At 47.9% G+C, this 25,819-nt stretch overlaps 1 protein-coding gene across 2 annotated transcripts in view; it reads right to left on the bottom strand.

Moving 5' to 3' along the window:
- CENPO (centromere protein O) overlaps window positions 1-25,819 on the bottom strand; it is a 181,790-nt gene that overhangs the window by 4,157 nt on the left and 151,814 nt on the right. The gene's annotated exons all lie outside the window — the stretch shown is intronic.

The following is a 25,819-nucleotide window of genomic DNA, read 5'->3' as shown; positions in this document are numbered from 1 at the left end:
GACCTTCTCATATATTACAGAAATTCAGTGTTAATAAGGGATGGCCTGGTGATATTCATCTTAACAGGTTCCATGGAATGGAGTCATTGAGGCCCGCGGTATCGGTCCCAAGACGGAACACCCACCGTTGTTCTTTTTCCAGAAGTCCTACCTCTGAAGGCAACTGTTCGATCACCGTCCACTGTAACTCATTGACACAGTGTTGATGTTCAAGAAAGTGGGCTGACATTTTTGTTGTTACCTTTTTGCACCTAATGTTACTCTTGTGCTCGTTAATTCTTACTTTCACTGGTCTTGTTGTCATCCCCACATACTCTTTTGCGCATGGACATGTGATCAAATATACAATATTCTTGCTGTTGCAGTTGGTAAATGTGCGTTGTTCCCAATTTGTGCCATTGGAAAAAGTAAGAGTTTGGCTTCTTTTGGTAAGATGACAGTAATTGCAGTTGCCACAAGGATGGTGGCCCTGTATCCCTTGTAGTCTTGGCTGTTTTTCTCTGATTGGAGGGGGTCTTGTGTGAACAAGCATGTCTTTCAAGTTCCTACCCAGTCTGTGTGCAAACAATGGTTTCTCCAGTGATAGAGTACCACTTGTAAGTATACGCCAATGTTTGTTGACCAGTTTTGCAACCTGGTTCGATACTGGGCTATATGTGGTAACGCAAACTGTTCTATCCGCTTGGTTGTCTTTTTGTGGGTTGTCTTCCAAGAGGGCCTCTCGGTTGTTGTTCCTAGCTCTTTTCATAGCTTTTTGGATCACCTGGTCAGGATACTTTCTTTGTCTCAGTTTTTTACTGAGATCCTTCGCCTGAGTTTTGTATTTTGCAATATCACTGCAATTCCGACGTAGGCGAAGGAACTGCCCGTATGGTAAGTTCTCCCTCAGGTGACGTGGATGAAAACTGTCAAACCTGAGTAGACAGTTCCTGGCCGTAGGTTTGAAATGGGTCTCCGTCTTCAAGAGGCCTGCCTCATGATAAATGTTCAGGTCCAGGAAAACCATAGTGCTATTTGACATTTGGTGGGTGAATTTAAGGAATGCGTTCTGGTTGTTAAGCCAATGCATGAACTCAGAGATTGAGTTCTCATCACCTTCCCAGATCACCAAAATGTCGTCTATATATCTTCACCATGTATGGATCCTGCCCCTGTAGGGGTTGTTGTGGTGTAGGATCTTGGAAGACTCCAGGTGATGGTTATAGAGCCCCGCCAGGCTAGGGGCAAAAGTGCTTCCCATGCTGGTCCCATGGCTCTGCCAAAACAGAGTGCCCTCATACTCAAACAAGTTTTTTGTGAGCGCTAGTGAGATACATTCCATCACTACACTAACAGGAGTGTGGTATTTCCAGTTGGTGGAATGGAGTACTTCCTCGATAATTTGTAGTGTCTCATCATGTGGGAGGCTCGTGTAGAGGCTCTCCACATCAAGGCTTAGGAGCATCTGAGAGGTTGGATCAAAGGTCTGGTTTTGTAACAGTTGTAGTACCGCTTTTGTATCTCTCAGATATGTATCGGTGGCCTGTACAAGAGGTCTCAAAAAGGCATCTGCAAACTTGGACAGGGGTTCTAAAATTGATGAGATGCCGGACACAATCGGGCGTCCTGGTGGATTCTCAAGGTTCTTATGCACTTTCGGTATAGTATATAAATACGGTATACAGGGATTTTTTGAACCAAGAATTCTGATTCTTTTTTGGTTAACCAGTCATGTGCAAGAGCCTCCTCAATCATACCACCAATTCGTACTCGTAAGGACTCAGTAGGGTCTTCAACTAAGATCTGGTAATTCCTGTTGTCCGAGAGAAGTCTTCTACATTCTCTATCGTAGGCTGTGGTGGTTTGGATAACCACCGCTCCACCCTTATCTGCAGGTTTTATAGTAAGGTCTTTATTAAGTCTTAATTCCTTTATTGCCTCATTCTCTATTCTACTCATATTTTGGAACACCCTGTGCTTGGTTTCCAAACTTTTAAGTTCCTGCATGACAGCTTTTTCAAAGGCCAACACCTCCACCGGAAGTTGGTTATCCAGTGGTGTGAAAGTCGACCTAGGTTTTAGCCCTGTGTCTGAGTTCTCCAAAGGGGATTCCTTATCTTTGAAAAAGGCCCTCAACTTAATAGTTCTTATAAAGTCCTGCATTTCCTTATGCAATAGAAAAATGTCCGGTTTGTTGGTAGGGACATATCCCAGGCCTTTGTTGAGTACCTTCTGTTGTAACTCAGTGAGGGGCCATGGGGTTATGTTGATTACTAGGTCCCCCTCTTGCTCGTGGAAGCTTGATTCGCCGTCATGCTCCTCGTCAGGACCCGTGGGTCTGTTTCCTCTGTGGGTTGCCAGTTGACATTGTTGCCCTTCTTGTTCCTCCCCCTGCGGGATCCCTGGCCCCAGGATAAAAAAGGCTGAGCATTCTGGGGTGCATTGGTTTGTTCCGGAACCCAGTGGGGGTACATTTGTCCCATTTGTGGAGGGACAAAATGATACTGAGGAAACTGAAAAGGGTTCTGATATGGATTGAATTGAGGTCCTTGAAAACCTCGCCAGCCTCTCTGGCGGGGGAATTGAGATCTTTGCTGTCGAAACCCTCCTCTTTGTTTCTTTTGTTGGAAACCTCCTGAATTGGTGCTTGAAGTGCTACCATCAGAGTTCACACTATCCGTGTCACTTGCGTTATCTTTCATCACATAGTCTGCTCGTGTGTATGGGTAGGCTCTTTCAGGGGTAAACCGATCCTTATCTTTTTTTAACTTGTTGAACTTGCTTTGTTTCAAAGTCACCTCAAACTCCTTCATTTGTTGGTTCATTTCCTCCAAACCTTTCTTTATGTCTGCTGGTGAAATGAAAGCTTTTAACTGGACTTCCAGTTTTTGGATCTCTACTTTAAGTTCCAAAGATTTTCTTGCGGCAGTTTGGACTATTAGCACCAGCCAGTCCCTGGTGCAGTGCCATGAAATAAGTGACCAGGCTTTTTTTAAAAGCTAGGTCATCCTGGAAAATGAACGGTTCAGTTTTAACCAATAAACCCTGTGGGGCTATTTTGTTTCTTAAATATTCCCTCATCAAGAGACCATGTAGGGCTGCTCTTATTTGGGTTTTTCTGACATTCATTAGCTCGTCCCAGTCTGCTACCGCTGGGCCTGGGTCAGTGTTGCTAAGGCCTTCAAAGGGATTGACATCTGCGAGAATTCGGTCGATGTCATCCTCACTGAAGGTCAATCATGTTCATCCTCCATGGTGATATTAGGAGGGTAGGAAGGTTCAGAGTGATGTGATGTTATGTATGAAAAGTGTCTATGTATGTCCAAAATGGATTAACAATAATGGGAAGGGGCTCCCACAGCTGCGCGCTGTCTAGAACTAAGATACAAACAAAAAAGGGGAGAGAGAGAGTCAGTGGATTCAGTCTCCCTTGGTAATGCAAATAAACAAAATGGAATCCACTCAAGGTGGTGGTGGTCCCTAAAGTGATGGGGAACACACAGTGTTGTTTAAATGCCCCTCACACACCAACAGGCCCCTTGGTGTCATGCTTGATCATCGGGGCCTTCGCACCCCTCTACGGGATGCGGCGTGCTGCGACTCACGACTACGTAGGAGCACTAAGTAGTGAACTATGTGAGGGGGGGTGTTTCTAAAGGAAAGTGTGAGTGAGGTGAGGTGAAGGTGAATTACTTAAATACCTGGCACGTAGGGAAAAAATATATTTTATTAAGTCCTCGACTGGTATTGTTAAAAAGGTGCAAAGTAGGGTTGTAAGTATACGTGTTAGGGTATTACAACCACTTCAAAGTGTCAACATGTTTCGGAGCGCAGGGGCTCTGCACGATTTCTGGGACCTAATGGTCCAAAGACTGGGGTATATTGAGGGTGTGAGGCTGAAAGCAGACCCAGCCAAGTGCATTCTGGGAAGCATTAACAAACGAAAGGATAGAAAAATGGCACAGAAGTTTATGCAATTGGCCCTCCTAATGGCAAAAAGGAGGGTTTCCATTTCGTGTCTGAGTTCCTTCAGCCCTAGGTAACAGAGTTGGACAAGGGATGGTAAAGAATGGGGGGGGGGGGGGTAGGCGGGGCAGCAAAAGAGATACGTCAGAGTAGGACGGACGATATGGCGGCTGATGATTTACAAACGTGGGATCTACTCCTTGCAGGGTTTAACGAAGCAGGGGAATGCCATGAGGGCCACTCACTGGACTCGGATGACGGACGACAATTTTTTTCTTACCCGTGGCAGGGTTAATCGGGAAGAAGAGGCTTGGAATGTATTTACTATAGTGATGTCTTTGTCCGTATTACAATGCTAGTATGGATTTCCTGATCTTTCGTGGCACATGTGGAAGAATGCTATGTTTTATACGAAACGTTGAAGATAAAGACAGCAGTTGCATTTTTTGCGAGATTAAAATGTTACTTTCGTTTAAACTTACATTTTTACCCAACTACATAACATCAATTTAACCATTGTTTTTTTCCGTAAAATAAGACTGTATTACCATATTAACTAGTTCAACCCATTGCTGATCTCCGGCTGTGCACAGCGAGGGGTTTGCCACAGCGCCTTGCCATAAAAATGTAAGGTGCCATTATAAATAAGGCAGGCCTACTGACGTCAACATTTCAGAACATAAGATATATTTTTTTTAAAATAGGCCTATTGGTTTTGTCAGGGTGTCACCACACCAAGATACTTAAAGCAAATCTACTGGGCTTGTGACAAGGTCACCACATTAAAAACAATGAACCAGATGTGATAATTTACCAAATAAAACAATGTAATTAATAACCATAATCAAATGCATTCATTTTCAATACACGCATTGCAATGTTTCTTAATTGTAGTTATCACCAAAATATTTTAAATAAAACACCTTTAATCAAAATAACCATAAACATGTATTTCAGTCTATCTTTAACATTATTTTGGCCACATAATAAAGCCATAGTATCAACCAAAAAGTGGTCTGAGCACACCCGCTGAAGAACACACAGCACCAGCTCGGAGTGCTTTAAACAAATGATAGAAAGCTTTCCTTGGGTTTTTAATATCCCAGGAGAATTACTGCAAATCCGTTTTTAAAAATCCCCAGAGGGGTTGTTGCCGTGTTCCCTGTAGCACCCTGCAGCTCTCCCAAACAAAATTTTAAAAAATAGTTTCTGGTGCCCTCGTTCTTTTTGGGGCACCACCAGAAACAAAAAACAGCAAAAACAAAGCCCTTGGAGGGGATTATATGGCACTCCTCTCAGGAGAAGTGACTAGTTAATGAGTGGTTAAGCTACTGCTGTTTATCTGTGTGGCATAATGTCAGCATTTTTTTTAAAATTTTCTTGCTACCCGAACCCACCCGGTGCACCCCAAACTAATGTTATTCATGGGGCTGCACAGGAGGCCCAATACCACAGCAGTCTTGCCGGCTGCTTGTGGAAGCCAACCCACCCTTTTTATTGGGGTGGGTGCCCCAATAAACACATCCATTTGTTGGGGATTGCGGGTGGAGGGCCAAGTCCCCCACAGTCTGCCATCTTACTGCCAGTACCCATCCTTGGGAGCCAGCCACATTTGTATGTGCTCCCGCTTGGCAAGAGCATCTTTGCTTTCACTGGCAGGGCTTGTTCAAGCCGAACGGTGAAACGCGTTGTTTCCTGCCATTAAAATTCACTTTTTTGCATCAGCAATCCTGTGGTGTCCGGGTACGTTTTTTCATATAACGAAGACGTTGTGGAACATGAATTTAGGGCTACCGGTGGCCCCAACATGGACCGTCCGCGAGCTAGCCTGGCATTATTCCTATACCGGAGTTGCTGTTATATATATATATATATATATATATATATATATATATATATATATATATATCCAAAGGAAATCTTCAAACCTCCACACCGCACGGCGGGGTGAAAGAAGGAGACAGAGCCCACGGCTTCAGGCAAGATGTTTCGTTTATTTATAACCTTTCTGGCGACGCGTTTCGAGTAACATGTACTCTTGATCACACACCGATTAATCAGTCAGCCTGTTATTTTTTTTTGGAAAAACTTTATTGTCAAGAAGGCAGAAAAGTTATTCACATTGACACTTTCGATCACCAGTTTCACATTATCACATGCTATTGTCAAAGAGACAGATAAAACATACTACAATCTGGCAATCTGTAGTTATCCTCACACTATGGATATGGAAGAAGTAGTAGCAACCATTTCGCACAGACTTTCACTTACTAACATACCATACCCTGTTTCAGTTCGTAATCCGCCCATTTATGATACAGCGATCAGTTCCCAGCAATTTCAACTACCAGAAAAAAATTACATCTATAAAACCCAACTAATGTCATCACTTCAATAGAATGTTGTACCCATTCATAGGCAGTTGTCATCCATTGCACATGATCAGTACGTTGTCAAAGGTAATGTCATTTTCTCGCTCCACCTCATCACAAACCAGAGTTCTTTATATAAGTCCGCCCTCCCTAATCTTCTTCCTCCTCCTCTGACTCTAAGTCCTCGTCCTCTGGTAAGGGTTCACACGGTTCTCCCTTGTATTTGTTCCACGGCATCCATACCTTATTCCATTTACGGGGACAGGCCCGCAGCACGTATACCGCCCTTTCCTTCACCATTAGGAGGTCCATATTCCTAATCCATCCAGTCACCGTAGGCAATTCTGGAGCACCCCATTTTTGTGCAATGTCCCTCTTGGCCACTGTCACAGCCAACGTGACCCACAACTGTCCATATCTGTTCAGGTCATTAGGGTCCCAAATGTTCAATAGGCACTAACGGGGTTCAGGCAGGATTGACACCTCAAGGGCTTGGGAGACTGTGCGCATAATTTGTCTCCAGACGTCTTGGATCAATGGGCAATCCCATAGTGTGTGGAGTAGAGTTCCCTCCTCCCCGCATCCTCTTAGACAGAAGGGGTGTGGCGCCCTCTGTATCTTGTGGAGAAGTGTTCTGGTGTAATAAGTGCGGTGTAGAATCTTGAGCTGCACTAACCTGAACCTAGCTGAAATGCCCACTTCTCTTGGTGACGCAAGCGCCTCGTTCCATTCTGTGTCGTCCATGTCGCCTAGTTCCCCAACCCATCTCTCTCTAAGTTTCTGCGTGGGGTCTGACAGGTTATTTACCAGTTTTTTGTATGTGAGAGAGGTTGCCTTTTGTTCCATAAAGTCCGTCAGTAACCTGTCCTCTAGTGGTGACGATTCCGGGAGTGTGCGTGTCGGATTTGCACATACCTGAATGTTTCAGTGGGGCCCAGACCATACTGCTGCTGGAGCTGTGAGAATGCAACCACCGAGCCCTTGTCCCAGAGGTCCCCTACCACGGAGATCCCTATGTGGTCCCATTGTGCGAAACCCTTACTGGACCTTAAATTTCCTAGTATTTTCGTGTCCCATAACGGCGTCATCCTGGTGATTTTCCCCTTCCAACCCAGTAGAGATTGTGCTGTGTGCCATAAGGTCGCCGTATGTAACGTCGGTCCAAGCAGTTTCCGAACCTGTGAGAAATTGTATAACACTGAGAGCATGCCGTCCGTCCCCAACTGCGACCAATCCGCCTTGTATGCGGGGTCTTCCCCCGGGACGTGGATCCAGTGATTAATTATCTTAAGTTGGGACGCCCAATAATACAATTGAAGATTGGGTAGCGCAATCCCTCCTTCATACCAGCTTTTTACTAATTTGTCATGTGCTATAAGGGCTGGGCCGTTGCTCCACAGCAGAGCAGACACCAGTGCAGCGACTTGTTGGAAGTAGCGTGGAGCCACCCTATAAGGGGTATTTTCTAACACGTAGAGAAATCTGGGGAGAGCCATCATTTTATATAATGCTGCTCGCCCAAGGAGGGTTAGTGGCAGGGTAGCCCAGTACTTAACGTCTGCACGTAGACGTGCCAGAGGTGGCACCAAGTTTGCGGTGTAAAAGTCCGCCGCATTAGTGGTGATGAAAATACCCAGGTATTTAAATGAGCCGGTCGCTAACTGCAGGGGGCAGTCATCCCGCAACAACGGCTCCGGGCCTTTAAGTACGAATTGTTAGACCTGACATCTTTTGGCGTGATTACCCCTATCTTTTTGCCTCTGCCTCCTGTATTTTTCGATGCTGTGCTGGATTCGATTTTGCTGGTTTAGATGCTTTGGACACTCTGCCACTGCTGATCAGTGCCCGAGTGTAAGTGCTCCCTATATAAAGTGTTATTCTGATTGGATATACATGTTTGGCATATTTGTATCACCATGAAGTCCCTCGTAAAGTGCACTGGGTGTGCCAGGGCCGGTGATGACAAATGCTACTCGTGGGCCTGCAGCACTGATTGTGCCACCCACAGGAGTAGCCCTAAAATGGTGTCTCGGGCCTGCCACTGCAGCGCCTACGGGCAGTTTAGAACTGCCATGTCCTCCTGGTCCGCGTCACCGCTGACCAGGCCGAACCCTTCCCTTTTCGTGCACATCAGTCACCCCTATGGAAGGCCCAAGGTACCCCCCTGGGCAGGGTGCCGTGTATGTGAAAGGTAGAGCATGTACTGGTGCAGGTGACATGCTCTGGTAGTGAATTACAGCCATTTTCGTTTTTCACTATTGTAAGGCTATCTTGCTCCGTAGGTTAACATGGGGGATGCTGGCTACAGTGGTTAACGGCATTTCTTCCCATAGGAACAAGATAGGACATAAGTATCTAGTATCCCTGAACTCAGAATTTAATAACGCATCTTTTAGGAAAGGTGGTTTTTAGATCCTGTGTTTGATAACAGCACTTTTAGAAAGTTGCTGTTCTCTTGTCTGACCCTTCTGTGTGCCTGAGACTGTTTGTGTATTGACTGTCTGGTTTGTGAGTGACAGGGCTGGGGTCTGCCCCAGAGGCTGGATGAGTCAGCACTAGGCTGAGTGGAGCAATTGCTACCTGAGTGGTGGGAGGAGTTAGCACCTGGGCTGAATAGGGCTGTGCCTGCCTGCCACAAGGCTGGCTCCACCTCCTGCTGGGCGGCTGAGGACTCTGCCCCTCACTCTGAAAGGAAAGATGCAGCCAACAAAACAAAGTGCTCAGGATCCACCCAGAACTGGTTCAGACCGGGCTCAGGGCCCACAGGCACCGAGAGAACAAAGACTTTAGGGGTATAAGTACAGGACCCCTGACAACAGAAAATTAGATCATCCTGGAAATCAAGAAGGAACCTCTGCCGAGGAGAAAGCTGACGTGGAAGAAGGAAGACTGTCCTGCTGTTGCTCTGCTGGACTGACCTGCTGTTGCTTTGCTGCCAAGGAGAGGGGAAGGACTTTGCTGTGAGCTGTGTCCCCTGTCTTGAAAGGAATCTCCAAGGGCCCGAGAAGAGCTGGCTCCCTGTTTCCGAAGTCCCAGGAACAAAAGGACTTCATCCCCAGTCTCCCTGAACTCTGCTGAGAGAGTTCTGTCCTTCGTAGAGTGCTTGATCCAGTTGTGGGGCCTCTAGAAGTTGAACCTGAGCTGGGAAGCTTGAGACTAAGCTGAGAAACTTGTGAAGCTGAAAAGTGTCGCCTCGCTCGCTTGCGGAGCGCAACCCCGACAGTGCGAGAAGTTCCCCGCCGCTACGAAGGTCGAGATCGGCGCAGCACCTGACATCGCTGCCGAGGCCGTTGCACCCTTCGTTTGCGGGACGCACCAGGCCGGTGGAGGGGAATCGAACATCGCTGCGAGTGTCGTCGCAGAGCCTGTCGCTGGGTGAGATCACCGCACCGCTTGCTTGCGGACCGCATCACGTCGCTGCGAACATCGTCGCAGAAACATCACATCGAGGAGCTGCGAGAGAGAGGATCACCGCTGGCCTGCGCATCGTCGCCCCGGAGATCGTCGTAGCCCCTACGAGATCATCGCATCGTGCCTTTGCGAGAACAGACTTCCCACGGAACCTACGCACCGGAATCTACGCAAGCTGCCTTCCTCCCCTTACAGACCGGATTCGTCGCCGCACGCCCGCTGCTGCAGCGGGGCTGTCGCATCGCCTCCCCAGGGTCTCAGGAGTAACGCATCGCTTGTTTCCACAGCACCAGCTTCCTGCTTGTGGAACTTTGTTGCATCTAAAAGGTACTGTGAGTCAACGTGACGCAACTGTGAACTTTTCACGCATCTGTGGATTATTTGATTGTAACTTAAAGAACTTTGATTACAACCTGAAGAACTCATTTGAAACCATAACCTTGCATTGTGTATGTTGGATTTCTGCAGTTTTGGGCTTGTGTAGTTTAGAATAAATATCTTTATTTTCCTAAACTGTTGTGGAATCAGTTTGTGGTGTTTTCACTGTGTTACTGTGAGTGTTGGTACAAATACTTAACGCATTGCCTCTGGTTAGCCTAGACTGCTCAGGCCAAGCTACCTTGAGGGCGAGCAGGGGTTATCTAAGAGGGTTATCTCCTCGTCCTGACTAGAAGCAAGGGTCCCTATTTGGACATTGGTACCTACCTCTGCCAACTAGAGACCCCCAGTTCTAACACGAATATTATAGATTTGGACCAATTCAGGGTGTAACCTGACGCTTTCCCGTGCTCGTCGCACAGAGTCAATAGGGCAGGAATACCCTCATTGGGATTAGTCATGTAGATCAGCATATCATCCGCATACAGGGAGACTTTATCCTCCCACCCTTCCTACCAGGTGATGCCCCGAAACAGTGGTGTTGCTCTGAGCAGGATAGCCAGTGGTTCCAGCACCAGCGCGAAGAGTAGGGGCGATAGCGGGCACCCTTGTCTAGTCCCGCGTCCTAGTGGGAACGTCGGTGAAATGTGGCCATTCGCTACCACCTGTGCCATCGGTGACTTGTACAGTAACCGTACCCATGCAATATATTTCGGGCCGAAGCCCATTCGAGCAAGGACCGCAAATAGATACTCCCACTCCACCAGATCGAAAGCCATTTTGGCGTCTAGGGATAAGATGACAGCCCGTTCTGAAAGGAGATGCGCTCGTGCCAGCACCCCATGGACCCTCCGCAGATTCAGTGCTGTGCTTCTGTGTGGCATGAAACCTGATTGGTCGGGGTGTATTAGGGTGTGTAGGTGCGTGGTCAGGCGACTAGCCAGGAGTTGCCCCAGGATCTTTGCTTCCACGTTGAGTAAGGAGATGGGTCGGTACGAGGCGCATACGGTCGGCGGCTTGGCTGGCTTAGGAATGGCCACTATTGTGGCTGTGCGCTGGTCCAGAGGGAGTTCTCCCTGTCCATACTCTCAACATACATATTCAGCAGGGGTTTGCTCAACAGGGGAGCTGACGCTTTGTACCATTCTACGGGTATCCCGTTAGGCCCTAGCGCCTTGCCGGATTGCAACGACTGTATTGCCAATTGGATTTCGTTTTCTGTCAAGTCAGTGTCTAGTTCCTGTTGCGCTTCCGGTGAAAGCGCAGGGACAGTAATGTGGTCGAGCGATGCTATCGCCTCCCGTTCCGTGATGGCCCGAGCCGGTGTGTATATCTCCTGATAGTGGCGCGCTAGGGTGCGTACTATTTGTTCAGGGTGTGTCTGCAGCTGGCCATCCTGTGTGTAGAGACTCTGTATACCTCTGTTGCTACCACCCCGCTTGTCCAACCAGGCCAGCATCTTCCCGGCCTTATCGCCCACGTCATATATCCTGTGTGCGGTGCTTGCCAAGTGTCCCTTAGTAATTGTTGTGAGATGAGCCAGGTGTTGTTGTTGTCTGAGGTGCAGCGTATGTGTGGTGTCAGGGGTGGGGTCCGACATGTGGGCGGTGTTCGCGGTGTGGAGTGCCAACTCTAATTGAGCGAGTTCACTTCTGGAGTCTCGTTTGTGTCCCGTGATAGCCGCTATGGCAGCGCCGAGCAGGACTGTTTTGTACGCCTCCCAGAGTATCGAGGGCGAGGAAACTGTTCCTATATTTTCTGTAAAATAGTGCGCTGTGGCCAATTTGAGTTTCTTCCTGATACCAGGGATTGTTAAATAGTTGGGGTATATCGGATAGAGTCTGGCGCGCTTCCTCTCTTTAGCAGTAATGTGGAGGGACACTGGGGAGTGATCAGATATGCCTCTGGGTAGGATCTCTAGTTTGTCTACTGATCCCAGTCCCACCCCCAAAAAGAAAAGGTAATCAATACGTGAGAGACTGTTGTGTATAGAGGAGTAGTGCGTGTATTGAGTCGCTGTGGGGTTCAATTGACGCCAAACATATGTGAGGCCTAGCGCGGTCAGAAAACAAGGAAGCGTGGCAGTCCCTCTCTGGCGTTCCCGTACGGGAAAGGTGTCTAGCAAGGGGTCTGTTATAGCATTAAAGTCCCCCCCAATGATCATGTCACCCTCTGGGAGGTCAATGAGAAATTGTCCCAACGCCGGCAGTGCTGTAGAGTGCAGCGCCGGGGGGATGTACACGGACACCACGCTGAGGGGTCTTCCCTCCCATTGGCCATACAGCGCCGCAAAGCGACCCTGATCGTCCGTCCTGCGGCTCTCAACCATAAAAGACGAGTTCTTTTTAAGGAGTATCCCAGTGCCCCTGGACCCTGTAGTGAATTCCGCGTGCACCGCCATGGCATACCCACGTCTGTCGAGTGCTTTGCATGTAGACCCAGCCAGGTGCGTTTCTTGCAGCATCACCAAGTCAGGCCCGTGGCGTTTGATGGTTTGGAGGACCAATCCCCTTTTTATTTTGTCCCCTAGGCCTCTAACGTTCCATGTGAGCAGTTTTAAGGGGGGCACCACTGTCATCGGAGGGCCGCCCTCAGCGGGTGTATTCCGATCCTGTTGGGCCATCTGGGTTTGTGACCAGTGTTACTGATGTGTGGAAGTGGAGTGTAACACATATGCAATGACTTGTGCTAGGGTACCTGGAGTGTACGGCCTGTAGTAGGACCGTGTTCCACACGGAAGTGGTGATGACTGAGAACAATAACCATAACATTACAACTGCCCCCCCCCACCCCCTCCCTGCTCCCCTGCACCACGGACGAATTCCCGCCCGCATCCCCAACTTGGCAGAGTGCTTAATCCCATCCCCGTCCATCTTACTTGCTCGTGGGGTTGGTGAGACCCCTACAGGCACCGGCCAATGCCCGCCCTACTCAGCTTCATCAGCGTCAAGTTCCCAAGGGCTGCAAACGTGTTGTCCCTCATGCAGCCTACTCAAATCAGCCCCTGACAGGTTGTCCAGAGTCAAGTGGGTCCCTTTCAAGATCCGAATCCAGTCCCGTGGCGCCCTCCTCGTTCGCCGGGCTGCCGGACGGGCGATCCTCCGGCCTTCCGCTGAGCTGGTTTTGTCGGTCCCTGTGCGGGCGCTGGGGTTGGCCCACCTGTCTCCACCCGTCAAGCCATTCTCTTGCCACCTCCGGCGTGTCAAAGAACCACGTTTTTCATTCGGCCACAATTCGCAATTTGGCGGGGAAAAGCATCGAGTACGGCAGGCCTTTGTCTCGCAGTGTCTTCTTCACGTCCGTGAATGATTTCCTGCGCCTAGCCACCTCTGCTGTGTAGTCTGGAAAGAAGGCCAAAGTTGAGTTCTGAATTTTTACAGGTGGGGAGACCCTCGCCGCTTATAGGATGGCGTCCCTGTCTCTAAAATTGAATAGTCTAGGCAGTACAGGCCGCGGAGCGGCCCCTGGCTTGGCCGCCCCACCAGGAACTCGGTGCGCCCTTTCAACAGAGAAGAAGTGAGATAGGCCTTTAGGTTTCAGCTGGGTTTTGATGAGGTCCTCGACGTATAAGTCCATTGCAGCTTTACCTTCCGATTCCGGCAGGCCTAGGATGCGGACGTTATTTCTCCGGGAACGTCCTTCCTGATCGTCGAGCTTCTCCTGTAACTGCTTAGTGACTCTTTCCATGCGCTCCATTGCTACTTGCAGGTCCGAGGTGTCCTCAATGAGCGATTTCGTAACTACCTCCACTTGAGACACTCTTTCCGACATTTTCTTGAAGTCCGCCCGAAGCAGAGTTACTTCGGAAGAGATGGAGCCCACTGTCGTCCGGACCTCGGTGAGGGTTTTCATGACGTCTTCTAAGGTCACCTTTTGAGTTCCACCCGTTTCTGGAGCTGCGCCTGCAGAGTGGCGGCCGCCATTCTGGGATTGTCTATGCTGGCTGTACGCAAATTTGTCGAGCTTCGCCTGTGTCGACGCACTCCTTGTACCCTTGCCTGCCATGGCGTTGCGCTGGTGAAGGAAGTATTTGCTCTCGGCGGCTATTCCAGCACTTGGCGTCTACGAGCTGCGTGGTCCCCCCGGGCGCCAGGCAGTCAACTGGGTGTCTCACTGGTTCCAAGGGGTTCCGTATACCCCCCACAGGGCCCAGGCGCGTTGCAGCCGGCGGTCGTGACGACCAGCACCCCGGCCTCCGAGTCGTTCTTGTGCGGCCTACTGCGCGGCCACCCCCGTCCTCCGCGCTCACTGTAGCGCTACTCGCCGCGGTGCTTCGGTGTGTCCTCAGTGAGCCCCTGTCAGGGGGCACCCCGTGTATTGCGCCAGATCTCCGCCGTGAATCAGCACAGCAGCGCTAAGGTGGGACTGTCCGATCAAGCAGGACTCCACACGATGAGTCGGGCACCACTATGGACGCCCCCACACGATGCTGTCCCTTCGCCAGGATACTGGGGCTCAGACCCGTCCCTTCGTCAAATTGGGGTGAGATTTGGATCGGCTGCAGCGCGGGAAGACGGCAGGGCCCTTGACGCAGATTGTCTTACCCTGTAGCATGAACGGCGCGTCTGGTCGCCCGCTCCGTCCAATATGGCGCCGCCTGGGGACCCAGGGAGACCCTCGCCCCCGCCGGTATTTGCGCTGCTTTCAGATGGTGCTTGCAGCCAGTCCTGGACTCAACAGCTCCCCCGGCCCACACAGGGGTAGACGCTGGATAGGCGGTGCGTACGAGCACCTCTCGTGGCAGAGTTCAGCAGCGGCCGGCCGCGCCACCGCGCCCGGGCCGAGGAGGATGGACTTCCGCCCGGGTCCGCCAGCTACTCCAGGTCGGTGCGGCCAGGCAGGTACAGGCCCCAGCACGTCGCTGCAGAGTGGAGCAGTTCCCGGCGTCCGATCACCACCGGGGTCGGATCACTCAGCGCCGCTCGGGTCCCCGAGCCGATGTCGCTCCTTTGAGCGGGCGAAAAGTCGGATTAGTGTACGGATTTGTAGTGCGGGCCGTTATGCCTGGGGGAGCTCCCGCTTCAAGCTGCCGCCATGCTCGGCAGTTGGCCACGCCCCTCAGCCTGTTATTTTTAAATGCTGTGATTCCCTGACCCCTCCTATGGGCCACACCTCCTAACGTGCATCACATGACCATTGACCATGGGCATAGAAAAGGTACAAATTACAAATGGAATGCAAAAACAGACGATATTTCACGTTATGTTCAGTAAAAAAACAGGGAAAACTTGTTGCCTGAAACCAATACAAGTTATGAAACAAGTCAATCTTGTTTTCAAAACTACAGTCTGTCTTATAATTTTATAATGAATAAAATTTACATTAAAATATTATTCCCATTTAAAAGGTTGCACAAATCTCATTGACATCCTCAACAATTATCATATATGCATGAATGCTGATACCCTTAGGGCTAATAAAGTGACTAGTGCTTTATCTTTGCTGCATGAATGCATATACCATTCGGTGTGTAAAATGACTAGTACTAGTTGATATGGAATAACAATTGGATTAAAAAATTGTTCCAGCCCTGGACCGCTCAAATCATATGACATTTAATATATGTGTGGTGACATTTCACCCTGATACCTACAAGCTCATGTCCTAAATATTTATTAAAAATTCAGAATTCTTGAATTATATACATCATAAATACTAAGACCTATTTACAGTTTATATACTTAAAAACCAAAGTATATGTGCTATTCTGTACATGTGCATACTAATAAGTGAGAAAACCACCAAAAAGGGGAAAAACACTGAACAAATAAAAGCTGATGCAAAATATATATTTTACGACCTATGCACAAACTTTACAAAAAGAGAGATAAGAATCCATTGACACATACAGTACTTGATCTGGGGTGTTGATTTCATAATACACACTCCAAGTGTACCTATGTGATGCTTTGTGGGTTGTTATTAATAGTCACAGGTTGACAATTTGGCTCTAAAACACTTATCGGGTGGACCAGGACTTAATAAAAGTTGATATAAACCAACTATGAACTACAAGTAGACAAATAAAGGGATATTTAGAGAAAGTTGTGAAGATCTTCAGTGGCGTTCAGCCCATAAGGCTGTTTGCTGTCCAACGCAATGATATACTGAGTTTCTAACTTTCTCAACATTTTGTCCCTATCTCCACCCCTTCTTTGTAAGGGCACTGCATCTATGACGTAATAACTCAAGCACTACAGGTCCCTGTCGTGCGTTGAATTAAAATGCCGTGCCACGGGGTAGGCTGAGTCGTGATTTACAACTGCCCGGAGATGCAGCAGAATTCTCACGTGCACCTGCGACCTCGTGCTTCCCACATAGCACAAGCCGCAGGTGCACGTCAGGACATACACGGCAAACTCCGTACGGCAGCTGAAATTCCCCTTAATTGCAATTTTGGTGCCAGAAAAAGGATTGACATAGTGCGTGGTGCTTTGCCCAAACGTGCACGCACAGCAAGAACTGCATTTATAAAAGCCTTTCCTGTTGAGCCAGCCACTGCCACTGACCAGCTCTGGACTCTGCTTCACCAGCTTGCTATGCATGCTAAAGCCTCTTCTGAAGGTGATGATTGGTCTATCTGTAACTCTTGAGCACAATACACCGTCAGTTTTGAGAATAGACCAGTGCCTGTTAATGATGGATTTTATCTGACGCTGTTGCTGACTGAAAGTGATAAATCAGAGAAAGCTACAACATTGCTTCAAGCTAAAGTATACAGTCAATACTAGTACATCTTAAAGATAAAATGCAACAAAATTTATTAAAGAAGAAAACAATAAAAACAATTCATATTGGCCTAAATATCACAAAAGTTCTCTAGATATAATTTTTAAAACTAAAAATACCATTATATCACAAAATATTGTGACCTGCACAATACAAAAGACAGACAGGGGTTGTAAAACATCAATTTGTTAAATACAAACGGTACATTCAAAGATATATTCTATTTACGCCCATGTTTTAACGCCAACAGTTCCTCTATAAGCATGGGAGGAAGAGCCTTGAATTGTACGAAAGATGAGCGTCGACGCGTTTTGGTGGTTCCAGGCGAAAATGGGGTCCACCTTTATCAAGACTATTGTTGAATGTCTGTCGTATTTAGGGGTCTGAACAGATACCCTATTCCAGTTGATCATTTGAAGGAAATGAGATGTAGGGACTAGATCCAGGTCACCTATGAAAGGTCTCCTACAATATGGTGTAGGCTAGTACCTCTGGCGAAAAAATTGTTTATTGGATACAACTGATCGTATGTAGAGTAGGTTAGGTATGTAGCTGGTGAATAGAGGGGGAATGCAATGACCTGTTGGTTCCCAATAATCTGGGGTCAGGTTCAGACTCCAGAAACGAGAACTCGTTCTCACCGGTTGTGGGTAGAGAAGAGTGTGCATCCGGGTTATATTTACTTACAACCCTGGAGGCTGTGGGGGCTTGTGAAACCTGCAATACTCCGTAGTTATCTCGGGCGGAGCTCTCTTTGTTGGGTGCTTTTGTCCGCCACGGAGGAGGGGGGAACCAAAGGCCTCTTCCTACGGATGAATCACGCTACATCTATGGGTACTGGACGGAACATCGTCCAGTACCCATAGAAGTAGCATGATTCATCCGTTCACTCAGGATGGCAACATACCGTAGATGGATTATTCAAAAGAGTGGAATAGCATGCATGATGCGAGTGTCTTGGTATTCCGCATATAGATCCAAAACATATCTCTCTCACTCCATGTGTGAGATGCGACAATCACAAACCACTCCAGAGCAAAGTTTGCTGCAATTCATTTATTCCGTAAAGCAGGTGATATGATTTTCGACTCTAACGGGTCTTGTTGCTGTGATTAGTGCCAATAATGAACATGAATGAGTTCTTGCTTGGTTGGATACTGCAGTAGAAAGTAATGGTACTATAAAATCGGATGAGTGGGGAAATTGCTGCAGGAGTGGTGTTGATGTATATCAAGATTTACCTAAGTATATGTGAGGGGTGGCCATGAGGCAGGCACATACAAGAGGGTTTGCAGAGTTTCAGTCAAGTATTCACCTTGTTGAGTGGCGAGGGTGAACGGTTATGAGAAAGCATGCATTTATTCCTTCAGTCACTCAGGGCAAGGTTTATTCAATGTGCTCATGAAGGGCGTTTGAAGATAACAGATAAGAAGATTACTAGGCTTTGTGTAGGTTTTTTAGAGAGTATTTATTAACAGATAAACATTGGAAAACCACAAAAACTACATGGAACAAGATACCTATAACTGATGGACAAAATAGCTAATAACTTTGCAGGACCTTTTATTAAGTTACCTGAGCATCTGGTGGTAGTAATCGATTATTATTCTAGATGGATGAACTAATCTTTTATGAAAGAAATTACCACAGAAGTGGTTATGTTTATGAAGTAGTAGGCTGACACACACAGCTCAAGCACATCTACCCGGATACTCATAGAAACTCAGTATTTTACTCCACAGACTGCCCTCATGAGGTTTACTGATGCTACGCACTAGGGTTCTCTGCTATACACGACATGTGCCACTCTTAGAATTAAAACCACTGATCGTGCCAGATTGGTTGGGAAAGAGACATCGGTTCAGTGGAACAAATGTTGTACACAAACAAAACTGGTCTCTATGAATCATCAACACAAGGTACTTCATCTCAAATTTCTCCATCAAGTCTATTCCACACCAGCTAAGCGTGCTAAGACATAGGTCTTCAAATTCCATTCTTGTCCTAAATGTGGCCTACAACACGCAGATGCCTTCCATTCGACATAGATTGGCCTTACTCTAACCGAAAAGAGGATTGAATATGTGGTGGAAACGCATATGCTCATCTTGAAAAAAAAATGGTTAAGTGATCTTGCCCTGTGCAACACCAACTGTGAAACACATTCAGCTTTACAACCTTCGTCCTCCAAACCCAAAGATATCTGGGCTCCACTACGCACCTTTCTATCCAACACTGCTGATGGACCTCCACCTATCCAACCAGCTCACCAGAGTGAGCGATACGTAGTCTGAATTTTTACTGAGCCACTCCACAACCAGTCCAACCCCTCCCCTCTCCTGATAGACTGTGCTGACTTATTGCAGACTCCTTATGCACTAGTGTATGTCACACTCCTTTCATTCCAATTGTAAACTGCGAGAGTGAAAGACACCCTCCTATCAATATGTTAATTCTAACACCTTACCGTGATGCTAATTCTGTACTTTGACATGTGATACAACACATTCTACTAAAGTTTCACTGTTATGTACCATGAAGGTTGGGAAAATATATATATTTCTGATTTCACACAAGCCCATGCATGGAACGTTGTGATATAGTGTATTGGAACAATTATGATATAACTAAATCATCTTTATTCTCTAGAAGACAAATTACGAAAGGAACAAAAAGGTACAGACAGGGACACTGGCTGCAGCTATGGAATTCTGAAGCCACTGTGTTTTCTGTATAATTATGGTTTCACTCCACTTGCTATTTAATCCACCACCAGCTGCACAATTTGAAGACTTCAAAATTAAAGAAATGTTTCCAGCACAAATGACTTAAGAGTTACTGAAAGTAACACCATATATATTGCCACGATGTGGCACACCTTTTCCAAAGGTTATATAATTACATTTTGGATGCCGATAGCTATATTCAGATGTTTTACAGATGTTACGGAGATTAAAAGTTTGCGCAGACCATATTAATGTGTTAAAAGGTAAAAATAAATGATAAACGAAAACACTGCCAAAGAATGTAGTGCATTGCAACACATAATTTGCCCTTTTGTGTCATGTTCGATTACTGCATAAGAGTCCCTTGTGATTTCAGTAGGATTGAAAATTAACTCAGTATGTACCTACATAACACAACAGGTCGGATATGGATTAGTTACTTACCTGTAATCCTAGTTCTCATCCAGGGATATACTCATCAAAGTCATGATCTATGAATAATCCCTGCCCAAGGGCAGGATCCCGGTGCATATAGAAAATACATATTATATATATATATATATATATATATATATATATATATATATATATATATATATATATATATATATATATATATATATATATATATATATATACACACACCTATATATGCATATGTGAAAACATATCTATGCAGCCTAATATATTTCCATAATGGCCAAAGTGCTGAAATTACATAGGTTTGTATAGTAGCATCTATACTCTCCCAACCCCTAAGAAAGAACGAGAGCAGTAAACATTTGTCAACAATGCTTTATTGCCATAGAAAAACCTGTAATTGCGTAATTGCAGGCATTTGCCAGTAGGCTGCAGGAGAGTATAAAGCAAACAAAGAAAAGTGACACCTTGCCTTTAAGGCATTAGAGTAGGGGTACCGTGCCTTTAAGACCTGCAGGAGACCCCTTCCTCCCATGGTGCCCCACAGGTGGCAGTTAGGTCAGCTCTTTTTGGAGGTGCATAAACACCTGAGTACGTCCGCACTCATCATACAATAACTTTGCAGTAATGCTCGTCGGGGGAGGTGGGAGGGTAACTTATGACTTTGATGAGTATACCCCTGGATGAGAACTAGGATTACAGGTAAGCAACTAATCCTTCTCATCCAGGGGATACTCTTCAATAGTCACAATCTATGAATAGATTAGCAAGCCCATACCCAAAGTCTCGCGGACGAGCAACCAAGTACACAGAAAAAACATGAATCAATATCACATTTATAATGCAATTATGCAAATAGATTCCTCAAAGAGGCCTGTCCCACTTGGGCATCGGCCTGTGCATCTGAATCTAGGCAGTAATGGCGGGTAAAGGTATGTACTGAACGCCATGTAGCCGCCTTACAAATCTCAGATATCTGAATTTTGCGAAGGAGAGCTTTAGTAGAAGCTTTCCCTCTAATTGAATGTGCACGTTGGTCTACCTTGTAAAGCTTTGTTAGCTAATTGGTAAGATAGAGCTGTACAGTAGACGATCCATCTAGAGATAGACCTTTTTGAAGCTGACAGACCGGTATTAGTTGTACCATAATTAACAAAGAGCCGGTCAGACTTCCTAAGTTGAAGAGTTCTAGCCAGGTAAAATTTCAAAACCCTTCGGAGATCTAGGGAGTGTAAAGACCTCTCCGGGGAGTGGTTGGTTTTGGGAAGAAAGTAGGCAGTGTAATGGTCTGATTAATATGGAAATCCGAGACCACCATGGGCAGGAAGCCTGGATGTGTTCTCAGTACCACTCTATTGGCATGAAAGGCTGTGTAAGGCTCCTTGCAACACAGGGCCTGAATCTCCCTCACCCTGCGGGCTGAGGTGATGGCTACCAAGAAAGCAGCCTTCCAGGTCAAGTGCTGCAACCAGGCCTTATGAATCGGCTCGAAAGGAGCACCCATCAACTTGGTAAGCAAGATATTGAGTTCCCAGGGAGGAGAGGAGGACCTCACTGGCGGAAACACTTCCTTAAGCCCCTCTAAGAAATCTTTGACCACAGGCATGAGGAAGAATGAGGTCTGGGAAGGAGACTTCCTACACGCTGTGATTGCCGCTAAGTGAACCCTGATGGAGGGGGTACTTCAGGCCTGACCTTGCCAAGTGTAATAAGTATGGGAGAATCACCTGCTCCTGACCTTGAATCGGATCAAGAGCATTGTCCATACACCAAATGAAAAACCTCTTCCACTTGAAAGCATAAGACTTTCTGGTGGAAGGCCTCTTCGCTTCTCGCAGAATGTCCATACAGTCAGCCGAAAGGTCTAGGTGGCCATACTGGATGACCTCAGGAGCCATGCCGTCAATCGAAGGGAAGGGAGATTGGGATGAAACACTCTCTCCTCGTCCTTGGTCAGTAAGGTCTGGGCGGCAGGGCAGCCTCCGGTGAGGAACCTCTGACAACTGGAGGAGATCCGGGTACCACCACTGGCGTGGCCACTCCGGCGCTATCAGGATCATCCTGGTGTTGGTCCTGTAAAATTTCTGTATCACCGCCAAGATCAGAGGGAGTGGAGGAAAAGCGTACAGCAATGTCTGAGACCAGCTGATCAAAAGTGCATTCCCCCGTGATCCCTGCTGGGGGAATCTAGACGCAAAGACGGGGCATTTCGCGTTTGCCGCGTCTGCAAACAGATCTAGGTCTGGCACTCCCCATTGCCGAAACACCTCCTGAGCAACGTCTTCGTTGAGCACCCAGTCGTGCGCTTCTACGAAGTCTCTGCTTAGGCCATCTGCCTGAACATTCAGGATCCTTGGAAGGTGAACTACCACGATGGAGAGACCTCTCGCCAGAAGCCACCGCCAAATGGATTGAGCTCCCAGAGACAGAACTCGTGACATGGTACCTCCTTGCTTGTTCACATAGAACATCGTTGTTGTATTGTCTGTCTGAACTTGAATGTGGCTGGACTGCAGCGACAGGTACAGGGACTTGAGCGCCAGATAGACGGCTCGTAGCTCCAAGAAGTTGATATGGTAACTTCTTTCTGTCTCAGACCAGAGACCTTGTACCTGAAGCTGGTCCATATGAGGACCCCAGCCGTGCATTGAGGCATCTGTGACCACTGTCTGCGTCGGAGGCGTGATGAAAGGGAACTCCTTGCAGCAGGTGAGAGCGTTTCATCCACCATCTGATGGAGTCTCTGGCAACTTGATGGAGAGAGACACGATCTTCCCAGTGGCCTGACCTCTGAGACCATTGGTCCTCGAGTGCCTGCTGCAGAGGCCGCATGTGAAGGCGTGCATTGGCCACAATATAGATGCACGAGGCCATCGATCCCAGTAGTGATGACACTTGTCTGGCTGTCGGACTTTGGGTGTCGAGAAGGGTGCAGCACTTCAGAAGCATTGATGACAACCTCTACTCCGAAGGACACACGCTTGCCTCTGCGGAGTCCATGGAGGCGCCCAGGTAGTGTATTCGTTGGGTGGGGGTGCGGACCGACTTTTTGTAGTTGATTTGCAACCCCAAAGAATGCATCAGGTTGAGAAAGTATGAGAGATGGCCCTGAAGCAGAACAGGTGTGGAGCTTTTCAGGAGCCAGTCGTCTAGGTAGAGAAAGACTAAGATCTTCCGCCTGCGGAGGAAGGCAGCCACCATTGCCATTATCTTGGGGAATGTCCAGGGGCGGATTTGAGACTGAATGGAAGCACTCGATATTGGTAGTGATGACGGGCTATCTGGAACCTGAGAAACTTTCAATGCTTTACAGAGTCAGGTATATGGCAGTAGGCGTCCTGCAGGTCGATGGCACACATCCAATCTCCTTGGTGAAGGTGCGGAAAGATCTGATGCAGGGCTAGCATACAAAATTTCTCCTTTCTGATAAACCTGTTCAGTAGGCGCAGTTCGAGGATAGGTCTGTACTCTTTGGCTACTCCTCGATTTTGGACTAGAAAGTAGCAGGGGTATACTCCCTGATTTCTTTGAATGGGAGGGACCTCCTCTATGGCTTTCTTTGCAAGAAGAGTAGATAGTTCGTCCTTCAACAGCTGACTTTGAATTTGAAAAAGGCGCTGGGATAGTGGGGGCACTTGCGGTGGAGGAGATTTGAAACTCAGCAAGTAAGTAACCATGCTGCACAATATTCAGCACCCATTTGTCTCTTGTTATGGCTTTCCACTCATCCAGGTGACAAGTTACACTCCCTCCCACCGGAGTGGCGAACGGTTGAGGAGGAAGCAACAACTCAAGGCTTTGGAGGCTGCTTAGAGGAGGACTGCGGCTTGTTATTGCCTCTTCCTCTTCCCCTCCAGGGCGCCTTTGTTGGAACTGGGATCTTTGTTGTTTCTGGGAGTACCATTGAGGGGTTTGAACCCTCTGCTGAAAGGACCGTTTATGTTATGTTATGTCATGTTATCTGTCGTATCTCCCAAGAAGGGCAGAGGCACTTGCAACCTTCATTGATGACGCTGAAGTATTGCACATCTTCCTCCCATATGAGTCCATCTGTTTGCTATCCTTCTCAGGAGGCACAGAGGATGATGTAGAAGCGGAGTGGGATTTCATGGCTGCAGCCACAATGACCGAGTCTGCTGGTGGGTCAGCCCTGAGAAACAAGGGGTCCTCCGCCGGAGCCTTGTATTTCTTGCCGATTCTGGATGGCACAGAACCCACCGTCGCAGGAGGAAGAAGGTGGCCATAACCGGTTCCAGAAATCCTGGCACCAGTGGTAGCAGCGTTCTAGGTGCTGTCCGGTGATGCAAGGTGTCAAAGAGGACAGATGTGGGAATCACAGGGGTATGCAAAATGATGTTGAGTTTCTTTACACCCCTAGACAGCACATCTGTGAAGGTCGAAAGGTCATCTATGGCGACACCATGATGGAGGCGTTGAGGAGAAGGTCGGAGAGTAGTCCCGGACCGTAGAAGTGTAGAGGAAGACCATGTAGGTGATCTTGTGCGCTTCCTCTTATGGGGGTCTGTCGTGAGGACGGCTGTGACGACCCCTGGACCTAGACCGGCGTGTAGAGGGAGAACTTGGTCTGGAAGGGAATCTTGGCCTGGGAGTAGGTCTTGGCCTGGGAGGCAATCTTGGTCTCCTAGGGGGAGATTTTGAAGGTCCAGCCGGAGTGCTTTTCCGAGGAGTGGGTCCAGATGGTGAATACGTGCGGGATCCGAGCCCGGACTACTGCGGCTACCTGACACCGCATCTTGAGGACGGCGAGGCGAAAGACGGTGGGCCCTCCCCTCTGCAGGTTTGGGGGATGCTTCTGGTGAAATCTCCACAATGTGCAGTCCTGGAGACGATAACTGGTCTCCAGATGACTATCTGGACCCGGGAGCTGACTGCCGCAGGGACTCTGGAATTCCTATGACCTCTCCTCTCGACGTGGAGTGCTTCAACTGCGATGAGGTCTGAGTCATCATCGGCGTCGAATGAGGTCTCGATGGTCTTGACGTCGATCGCCTACGGCGAGGAGGTGACCTCGACGTCGACCTTCGGCGTCGAGTTGGAGATCTTGACGTCGATCTGCCATGGCATTGAGTCGACGGTGATCTGCCATGACGTTGAGTTGACGGCAACCCTCCATGCCCTCATGTCGACGTCTATCTTCTCGATGTCGAGTGATGGGACCTCGACGATGACGGCACGCCCACAGAAGGTGAGATGTTAGCCGTCGCTACTCTCAACGCTGACCCCCTTGAGGGTGGCGGAGAGAGTCTCAACGTCGACTGAAGCCTCAACATCAACGGAGACTTAGGGCTCTCAGCACCCACAGTCTTCGAGCCCGAAGTGTGGTGCCTCGACGCCGACTTACTTGTATGCGGCGGAGACTCTCGACGTCGAGATGGTGTTCCTGAACAGTGTCTGGGCCTCTTCGACAGAGACGATGATTCTCATGTCCCCTTTCTCATCCTAGGGTCGGGAGAGGTGGAACGTCGCCGCTTTTGAGGTTTCTTGCTGGAAGATGATGTACTGATGACTCTTGTCCTTTTCCAGCAGAGCATGGAGTTTAATGCGTTCCCTGTCGCGCAAGGTTCGCCTGGAGAACTTCTGACAATGGTGGCACTGGTCAGGATTGTGTGAGGATGGAAGACACACAATACAGACCGAGTGTGGATCTGCCAGTGCCATCTTCTTGTCACAGGAATGGCATTTCCTGAACAAAGGCGGCATTCTGACTGGAAAGAATTTATGGAAGTCCACAAAACCAGCAACAGAAATCTTTTCAAAAATCAGTTTTAGTCACAAAACTGAGGATCGTCTCAGAAGGAGCCGGAAAAAAGAGCTGAC

The sequence above is a fragment of the Lissotriton vulgaris genome, chromosome 6, assembly GCF_964263255.1.
Source record: "Lissotriton vulgaris chromosome 6, aLisVul1.2, whole genome shotgun sequence".
Taxonomy (NCBI): domain Eukaryota; kingdom Metazoa; phylum Chordata; class Amphibia; order Caudata; family Salamandridae; genus Lissotriton; species Lissotriton vulgaris.
Note: the sequence above shows the minus strand (reverse complement) of the source record. Positions and strands in the feature narration are given on the sequence as shown.